Source organism: Stegodyphus dumicola, chromosome 6, assembly GCF_044657685.1.
Source record: "Stegodyphus dumicola isolate Sdum_Otavi_A_Nest chromosome 6, ASM4465768v1".
Classification (NCBI taxonomy): Eukaryota; Metazoa; Arthropoda; class Arachnida; order Araneae; family Eresidae; genus Stegodyphus; species Stegodyphus dumicola.
In genome coordinates, this window is record NC_140773.1 from 88997135 (window position 1) to 89005717 (window position 8583).

Here is an 8583-nt window from a genome sequence, read left to right on the forward strand (position 1 = left end):
ATCACGAGTAACTTTCGTTTTTGTTAAAAATCTGACAGTAAGAAAATCATTCATAGTCATATATTCAAACTGAGGTCGTTATCTTTCATACCAACTACACAAATTCGAATTTATATTACAATATATGTGTCACTTCATGCAACGTTTCCTGGAATATATAATGCAAATAAAATAATTACGTCTTTACTACGCGGAATTTGATCATGATCGATAATATCAATGAATAATATTTAATAGATTAATGAATAATATTTAAAAGATCAATGAATAATATTTAATAGATTAATGAATAATATTTAAAAGATCAATGAATAATATTTAATAGATTAATGAATAATATTTAAAAGATCAATGAATAATATTTAATAGATTAATGAATAATATTTAAACGATCAATGAATAATATTGAAAATATCAATGAATAATAATATCCTTAAAAATGGAATCAAATATTCTCATTGCATTTTTAAATAAAACTTCGTTTTGGGTAGTAAATGAAGAGCTTGATGATATAAACAAATATCAGTTCAACATCTATATTTTAAAATAAGAAGAATTTGAATTTTCCATGCTAAATCTAAACGGCTAAATACGATTATGTTTTACCAAAAAGATGCAACATTAAATGCATTACTAGATTTGAAACCACTGATAATTGATTTTCATACATTTTCTCAACTTACTCCTGCATAGGGATCAAGTACAGTATGATAGTAGTACAATATGTCTTAATTCTTCTCTACTTTCCTTTTCAATTTAATCTTATATAGACGTCTGCAAATACAGTCCAGATTTAAGAAGATGCAGGACAAAATGTAAAACATACTAGTACATAAGTTGAGTAACTAATAACAAATTTTTCCAACTAACACAATTTCTAGTGGCAAGATCTGATCATCTTGCCTAAGAGGAATGAAGTAGTTACTGAAGAAGTCTAACATTGTGCTAGTAAGAGGTACATTTAAGATTAATTATCTGTGAAACATAAACAACAATAGGAATTAATATAGCCAATAGTATCTCGAACAAGCTTCGAAAACGTTCACTATACTGGATTCCTATTATTGCTCATTGAAATTTTGCGGTTAAATCATATAAATCGCAGCAGACCTTTTAAGCATGGTGACTATGTGTGTCCAGCACGTTTCTGAAAGAGCTAGCTAATTTATAAGTAACATAGCTGTCTATCATTTTGTGCATGAGAATGGTTTTATCTCGTACACAAAATAGCAGATGACAAAATAGCGCATAAATATATTATGCGTAACGCAATGCTTGATAAATTCGTGAAAAGCATCAGTTTAAATGTTTTGTTATAATGAACAGTAGGAAAGCTGTAAACTATCTTAGTCATAACTTAAATTATTTAAATCTGTAAATTATCTTGAATTGTTTAAATCTGTAGAACCTGATTTAAGTTTGCATTCATTAGAATATATGTAAATAAAAACCACGAACTTGATAGAATTAGAACACCTCTGAATCATGCCAGTGATCCAAACCAAATTGGACTCTAAAGCACAGACTTATCACAATCTAAATAAATCACTCTATTGATAATGATATTCGTAAAGAGAATTTCATTATTATGCCCTTCATACTGATACAAAAGCTTATCAATGAATGATTGCCTTGCGTTGGTATACGATCCAGCTAGATTAGGACAGTAAAACGTTTTGTACAAAGCCGCTACTTCTTACAGCCATAAGGAATTAAACTTATAGAGTAAACGAATAAAAGCATTAGGAGTGTTTGCTCGTAACAATTTTAAACAATATATTAAATTACTGTTATTATAATTATTACAAAACTATGTTATTAGCTTGCCTTACAAAATTTCAACTCCTTCTAATTACAACATTTATAAAGTATATACACCACGCCCTAGTCATAATCGCAATAGCTACTTTATTTGCAGATCACGTTTAACCTATGTTGTAGAGTAATATTTCTTTTTCAGCTAACGTTTTTAACTCAAGACTTGAGGAATGTCGGGTTTATTTTTAAAGACTATTTAAAGAAAGAAAATCGAGAAGGAGGATAGAATTGTGTAAGATAAACTGTGCAGTTCTTCCGGAAATTTTATTGCTTTCCTTCTCTCTGCTTTGTGAAATCTTTTCAACCCTAATCATAATTTTCAATTTTTTATTTGAAATCAGTCTGTAAAATCTTACTTAAAATTTTCTTTCGCATGTTCTGAGGATTTTCCAAATACTTGCAAAAGTTAACTAAACGCATTTCAGAAGAGATTATTTTAATGTACTGAAGTGGAACTGAAGGAAAGATACTTGATAAGTAACAAGTTTGCTACTCTGACTTGTGAACAAATCTGCAGAAGCACTCTATCGGTATGTCCTGGTAAACTCATTATATAATTTCCCATAAATAAGTTAAGGACGCTGATAGTGAGTAACGTATTTACACCCTTTTTTATCAAAGTATTCCAAAGATGCTCTGAGCTCCGGTTTCTCGAGGGTTATTTCAATAAGGAATGGAATCTGTGACAGAAGGAACTTTTATGCTGATACATTCCACTTCTGCCCAAATGACATTAAGGGGTGTAAGTGATCACGCAGCAGATCTACTTACTTAGATAGAATTAATCTGCTTGGTCTAAGTATCAAAGGTCCAGAACATTGCGAAAAGAAAGTCCTTTAGACCATCAGTACTCTTGTATAATTTCAATCTGGAACTTTGGATCCACGACTTCGTGGGGATGGCGCTATGTTCTTAATCTACTGTCAGAGTAATGCAGTCGGAATCGAGGCTTATCATTTCTATGCTACTTATCTTCAGTCGTTGATGGTCCAGTCAAGTTGTTCTAGACACAATGCAAGATGTGGAAGAAGTACGGGGTATTCTCATTAGTCTTCGGTTACTAAAGTTCATACAGTGAAGCAGGCATTGCACAGTCTGTCTTAACTATCCGACTGGACACCTTATTCAGTTGGGTGATCACCTGCGCCTGGCTTTCGTAAGGATAAGGTCATAACACACGTAAAGCAACTTGTTATATATCATACTTTCGTTTCAGCCTGGTCATTTTTGCAGATGATTGTGGGTGTTCGTATACTCTCGTTAAGCGTTAATTTTTTTCAGTGGTCTGCATTATTAATTCTTAATCATTGTTGTGAATGAAATGTAAATCCAATTATATTAGAACAAAGAATGGTATCAGCGTATATAATTTCTGAAAAATGACACATGAAAGGAATTGCGGTAAAAGAATTGTGGTGTCAAAAAATTCTCGGTACAGCAGTTAGTGACGCTGAGAACCGTACCTTCCGGATTAGAATTCCGAAGAAGGCATGAATGTTTATAAACGTATAGTGTCTGTGAGGAAAGGGAACAAATAACGACAAGCCGAAAAACCTGTCTAAATGTTATGGTAGGATACGACAAATGGGAAATCCTCGAATCACGTCCCAAGGTGTTCTCCCTCAAAACTGGAGCGGATTGCTACACACCTAGTGCAGTAACACTATACCTGTATAACCAATAATATAATTTTGGTGTCCCGCCCACTTGTACGGGTACCTTCTTGTCAAAACATTCTTCAAAAGATTTAAGTAAATGAGTACTGCTTGCAAAACCATTTTCACGAAGATATGAATATAAGAGATTTTAATGGAAGGAAAAATACAATAAGAGGCTAGGATATACCACTTCTAATCAACATTAAGCAGAAAATTTGAATTTTCTATAATAAACTAAAATTCTTTGATCTTCATTCAATAAAAGGAACGCGTGAGACATGTATGTCCCAGCCACCCGGAAAAGCTTAATAAATAAATTTTTAATGCTTAGAATCTCCATCTGTTTGCGATTGCATATGGCGTTTCGAAGAAGGAACGAAAGCTGCCAGGAAAAAATAATTCCCCATCCATATTAATTGGAAGAGGTATCAATTAAATGCCTATTTGATGAGTTAGCCTGCGTAACAAATTTAACGGCCTGGTAACCATTCCTTGTCTGATAATATTCAATTATGCGGATTTAAATGTATCGATGAACGGGCAATAATTTTTTAATATAGTACGAGACCGGCGAACTTATGTGTATGTATAACCAAATTAGTTTTTTAAAAATGTATCCCGATCTATCTAGTAAAATCTCAACATTTAAACTTTTCCTTGGTGAACTGGTAATTTAGACGAATAGCGGGTACTAAACAAACATGGTGATTTATGAATAATGTTTATTAATTAAAATGAACCACCTAAAAATACAAATTAAATTTTATTTAATTATCTTATCATAATGCGAAGTCTGTTTCTGCACATCTCCACGGTTATAATTTCGTGTGCGTTCGAACAAAGACAAGGATAATGAATCTTCACTGCGGATTCAGTAAGTATGAAAGAATATTTATTTCCCTGCAATTTTATACATGATATAAAAGACAATTCACATAAGTACGTAGATACAAAACAAGAGTAAATATACTGCTGTATTTTATGATACAGGAATACTATATAAGGTATTTCTCCCGCCCTCCTAGCGTGCCTTCGTCATGTGCTGGTCAGCACACTGAGCCGATATTTCAGAGGTCCGTGGTTCGATTCTCGGCGAAGGCAGTTCATCTTCCCTGCTTTTCAAAAAAATATCTAATGTCTCTACAACTATTCTCGTTTTTTTTTTTTTTTTTTTTTTTTTCATTTTTCTTAAACCGGAGAACGTTTTCCAAAATTCTCCCTTAACCAGTTAACTGTGATTGACGAGTATACACGTCATGGAGAAGCGGCACAATTTTGTGTATTGACGAATATACTCGTCATGCGTATAAAGCAGTGTAAGCAACGCGTGTATAGAGCAACGTAATAGAAACAGAGAAAAGAAAAATAATAACAAAGAAACCGCAGCTAGTGATTGATCATAATAAAAAAATGGGTGGAGTAGATACGAGCGATGAATTATTATAGCGTACTCCACAGCAAGAAAACAATTCAAAAAGTACTACAAAAAGATATTCCTCCATTTCTTAGACATTATGTATCTGAATGCATTCATTTTATATAAAAAAAATAATGGAACATTATCGCGTATCAAATTTTTTGCTCAAATTTATTGAAGACACTTTTGCGACGTATCCAATTGAAAGAAAGATTTAGACCTAATATAAGCCAATTAGGCGGGAATCATGTTCCGCATTATATATACCTGAAACATCGAAAAAAAACACCCTACGCGCAGGTGTTTGCATTAGTACAAACGTAAGATCAAGAAGGAAGGAATCGCGTTACTGGTGTTCGATTTGAAAAGTCTCATTGTGTATAGTACCCTGTTTCGCTGAATATCACTTCACAGCAGGAATTTAAATTCTTACTTTTATATAGTATTTAATTTAATTTATTTCGTTTTAAGTTTAATATGTATGTAATATATGCTTATGTTGCAAGGATCTTAAGTTTTACTAACGTTTATTTTATTTTAAATCTTTACTATCACTTCTTATTTTCTACTTCCGGCCAGAATTATAAGCGTGAAGGTTTTTATGCAAAGTTTGTCTGGCGAACGCCAAGTATTTAAGTGTGGCCTTTTTGCCAAGCGAAAGAGAGGAAGCAGTGAGTTCGAAGCAGGCCGCTTACCTTAGAAGTTACGCAGTTGCTATTTGCCTTCCAGGCCAGAGGTTTTAATCCTCTTAATAAATTAAACGTATTGTAGTGTTCACAGTCTCTGTGCTACATACGCTTCCTGTTATTATAAGGCCAATCTTCCACGTGTGTTATTCTAAAGTTAAATTAGAGTTTAGTTTTATTTTGATATCTTTTACGTTAGACCCCGAGTGGAGGGTCATTGTATTCCGAAGTACGGAAGTCATTGTATATAAAGAAAAATAAAGGGTTTTGTATACCCTTCGTCTGTATCCTGTCTACTTACTACAATTAGTGAACATAGCTTTAGTAAGCTCTCTGTTCTTAGTCAGGTCCTTGTGTGTTTCCGAAGAAGGTTAGAAGAAACATTGAACCTGATAGTGGCGCCCGACGAAGAAGAATAACCATGGCCGAGTTTCAAGAAGAACCTCTGCTGCCTGCAGAAACGGCTCAGAATCCAGAAATGCCAGCTGCCGCCCTGGAAGGATTTGGGTACATCGTTCAGACCATGCGCGCTTCGATGAAACCAGAAGCAACATTTAATGGAAACTCACCGGTAACCAGTTTTTAGGAAAAATTGGATGACCACTTCATGCTCTACCCCGTGCACGAGTTTCAAAATGTTACCTTAGCTACCAGCGCTTTGAGGGGCCAAGCGCTTAACTGGTTCAAATGTATCGGCAGAAGTCTATTGGGTCAAGCAGGAAGTCCCACCTATACTTATGAAAATTTCAAGACTGCCCTACTAAAAGCCTTCCCTGTTGTAAGGGATCGTGCGAAATTAGAAACGGAACTTTTTAGCATATATCAACAATGAATCGAAAACCTGTCGAGCTTTATTTTAAGAAAAATTCACGTTTTCAAGCTCTTGTATGGAAACCGGATCCTGAAATAATTCAAGTGATTTTGCCGAGGTTACTACCCCAAGTGCAAGACTTTATTGAATTAAGAAATCCCACTACACTGGAAAAGTTATTTGAGCTAGCAATCCAGTTTGAAAGTAGAAGAACGGCGGACGTCGAAAGAAGACGCCAATATCAACAGCGAAACCAATTTGGTACGCCAAGACTACAACAAACTCAAGCATACGGCTACGGAGAAAAAGCGAATCAGTGGGCAAGGAAACCCGTGCATTCAAAAACAGCCGGCGAACGTCGACAGTTCAATAGCAACCCAGGAAAAAAGTCTCAAGGCCAGGGGAAAAAGAAGGAAAGCACGGAAAGGAAAAATAATTTAAACTAAAAAGGATTTTTGCTGACGAGAGGGTGCGGAAATCCGAAGGCCACGAAAACCCCTCTTCCTTCAAGTTAAATACAGTAATGGTGAAAAATTTGACTCTTCCGAAGATTGAAGTGTTGGTAAATAATATCCCGGCCACCGCACTCCTGGATACCGGCGCGCAGTGTTCCTGTGTGGCAGAAGTCTTTTTTAGAAAGTATTTTCGCAAATACCGCATATATAATGCGGATAATACGACAGTATTAGCGGCGCAAAGAAAAGAATGTAAGTGCGTAGGTAAAGTACCTTTATATATCCGTATCAAGGACGAACAAGTAAAGGTGATGTTTTTTATAGTAAAGAATTTGCAAGCACATTTAATCCTAGGAATAGACTTTCTTTCAGACGCACAAGCTACACTGGATTTTAATGAAGCGTCCCTTAGGCTGACAATGAAACCAGTGCGTGTAGAAAAGGTTGAACCGCCAAGGTTAAATCTTGACCACCTGCCTAATGACGAGCAAGATAGAATCCGACAAGTGGTAAGTGAATTTGCTTCCTTATTTAGTGATATTCCAGGATTTACTCAGGTTACTAACCATAGTATTGACACCGGAGATGCATTGCCGGTTCGTCAAAAACCATACCGGTATGATAAGAATAAGGAAAAAATTATAGAATGGCATATTACCGATATGCTACGTAAAAAGATCATAACGCCCATCTCAAGTAGTTATGCTAGCCCGGTGGTTTTATGTAAGAAAAATAATGATTATCCTTTGGAGCATCCAAAAAGGTGGAGATTCGCTATTGATTACCGTAAATTAAATTCCATAACGAAATATCCGGTATATCCGTTACCGATCATAGAAGAAATTTTAAGGAACATAAAATCAACCAAATTTATGACGACTTTAGACTTAACGAATGGTTATTTTCAAATAGGGGTCAGGCCTGAGGACGTGCCTAAGACTGCTTTTATAACCAAGTCTGGCACTTATGCATTTTTGCGTATGCCCTTTGGCCTTTCTGGGGCCCCAGCAACATTTCAGCGATGCATGGACATTGTGTTAAGACCTGTTCTTGGAAAGTCCACATTTATCTATTTAGACGATATCATTATTACTAGTGATAATCTCGACCAACATATACAGGATTCAAGACAGGTGTTTTCTTTATTAAATGAGGCCGGTCTAAAAGTTAATGTCGAAAAGTGCAAATTTGCAGCCCCTGAATTAAAATATTTAGGTTACAAAATATCGCAAAAAGGGATCGAGACAGATGAATCCAAAATAATCGCTGTACAAAAGTATCCGACTCCAAACACGGCAAAGAAGCTCTCTTCTTTTCTAGGACTTTGTTCATATTATAGGTCCTTTATAAAAGATTTTGCGGCTATCGCTGAGCCATTGTTAAAATTAAAAAGGAAAAAGGCAAGATTCTCGTGGACGGCCGAACCCAATAGTGCTTTCGAAAAATTAAAACAAGCATTAACGCAAGCCCCTGTGTTGAAATTTCCTGAAAAGGATGAAAATTTAGAAATTTCAGCGGATGCTTCGGATTATGCGGTAGGAGCGGTACTTTCGCAAAATCAGCAGCCCGTGGCATTTTTTAGCCGAACTTTAAATCAAACACAAAGAAACTATTCCGCGACCGAGAGAGAGGCACTTGCAGTTCTGTTAGCAGTGCAAAAGTTCCGAGTCTATTTTGGAAAGGCGCCGATAACAGTATATTCTGATCATGCGGCGGTAAATAGATTGTACTCAGGGAA